Source organism: Chrysochloris asiatica, unplaced genomic scaffold, assembly GCF_000296735.1.
Source record: "Chrysochloris asiatica unplaced genomic scaffold, ChrAsi1.0 scaffold00038, whole genome shotgun sequence".
NCBI classification, from domain to species: domain Eukaryota; kingdom Metazoa; phylum Chordata; class Mammalia; order Afrosoricida; family Chrysochloridae; genus Chrysochloris; species Chrysochloris asiatica.
In genome coordinates this window covers 1,138,061-1,139,466 of record NW_006408556.1, presented here as the reverse complement: position 1 = coordinate 1,139,466, position 1,406 = coordinate 1,138,061, and positions in this window count along the sequence as shown.

Here is a 1,406-nt window from a genome sequence, read left to right as displayed (position 1 = left end):
TGGCATAGCTTTCAGAATAACAGCAACTCAAAAGCCACCACAGTACAACCAACTGACAGACGAGTGGTGGCAAGTCTCTTTTAGATAACATATAATTGGTTCATGCTTTCTTACTCCATTCTGCCTTTTAATTGGAAGGTTTAATTCATTTTCATTTAAAACAATTGCTGATAAGAAAATTGTATCAACAATTTCTTTTAGAAGGATCAGCACAAGACTGGTCCCTATTAGGAAGAGATTAGGTATTTACCAATGTCCAACTTTTTCAAACTTTTATACCACTCCTTCATCTCATACATCCATTCCTCTTCCTCCCCTCAATACTTTCTCTCCCGTTCCAGAATTCTATAATGTGCTGCAACATCTTACAGAATTCAAGAACCACCAAAGAAATGGTTCACATGGTTGTGGGGACTGGCAAGTCCAAAATCCATGGACCAGATATCAGTCTGGAGGATTCTCCTCACTCATACGGTTTTGGAGCTGATAAACCCAAATTGGCAAGTCATATGACAGACTGCTGGCTCACAAAGGTGCAGAAGCAGGTGAATCAGGACAGATGATAAATTGCTGTTACAGGGGCTGAGAAACCCAAATCGGCAGGTCAATCTGTAAGCTGGTGATTACAGAGCAGTTGTTGTTAAGTGCCATTGTGTTGGTTCTGAATCACAGTGACCTTTTATATGCTTTTGAGGAGCAGTTGGTGAATTTGAACAACAAACCATCATCAAACCAATGGAAGGTTGGTTTCAACTTTGTGGTTCAAACCAACCTTCTGATCCAGTGCTTATCCTACAGCACCACACCAGGACTCCATTCACAAGACAGTGGAAGCAGGCAAATCTCAAAATCTGCAGATCAGATGGCAGGCTGTTGGCTTATGTCCCAAGAACTACAGGTCAGAAGCTGATGAGCCAGATGCAGGGTCCCAAGTAAGAGAGAGAACTTGACCAGGGTAGTCATATATACCGGATGGAGATCATACCCTCCGGGAGACTAGAGTTACACCCACTGGTAAAATAACCCCACTCTAACCTTGCCTCAGTAACAAAAAAGACAAGTTGAGACCATAACCACAGCACTGTTGTTGTTGTTAAGTGGCTTTAAGTCAGTTCTGACTCAGATCGACCCTGTATAGGGTTTCTGTGGAGTAACTGGTGTGATTAAACCACTGACCTAGTCGTTAGGAGTCCAGTGCTTATCCTACAGCACCACACTAGGACTCCAACCATAAACATGTTGTTGTTAAGTCAGTTCCGACTCATAGTAACCCTGTATAGTGTTTCCAAGGTGCAACTGGTGGGTTTGAACTGCTGACCTTATGATTCAAATTGACCTTACACTCCAGTGTTTATCCTACAGTACTGCACCAAGACTCTACCACAAGTTTAGAGACTAGGATTTAT